We start from the raw sequence: 464 nt of genomic DNA on the forward strand, positions 1-464 counted from the left end.
TCTTTATTTTTTTTCTCTTCTTTCTCATCCTCTGCTTTTTCGTCTTTCTCCTTCTCTTCTGCTCCTTCTCCCCTGCTTCTTCTTTCTACTTCTCTATTTTTTCTTCTTCTTCTTCCTCCTACTCCTCCTTTTCTTCTTCTTCTATCTCCTCTTGCTGTTTTTCTTTTCTTTTCTCTACACTTTCCTCCTCTTCCTCTTGTGCTTCGTTCTTCACCTCTTTTTTCTTTCCTTCTTCTATTCCTTCGCCTCAGTCTATTACTCCTCCTCTTTCTTCCTCGTCCTCCTTCTTCTTCCACAGTTCCTTATCCTGCACTCCCTCCTATTCCTCCTCCCTCCCTCTCTCCTCCTCCTCCTCATTCTTTATCTTCTCCTCCTCCCCCTTCTTCTTCTTCTACTTCTCCTTATCCTCCTCCTCCTTCTTCTTCTCCTCATCCTCTTCTTTTCCTATCCCTTCCTTTTCCTCT

The sequence above is a fragment of the Penaeus vannamei genome, chromosome 16 (genome assembly GCF_042767895.1).
Source record: "Penaeus vannamei isolate JL-2024 chromosome 16, ASM4276789v1, whole genome shotgun sequence".
Taxonomy (NCBI): domain Eukaryota; kingdom Metazoa; phylum Arthropoda; class Malacostraca; order Decapoda; family Penaeidae; genus Penaeus; species Penaeus vannamei.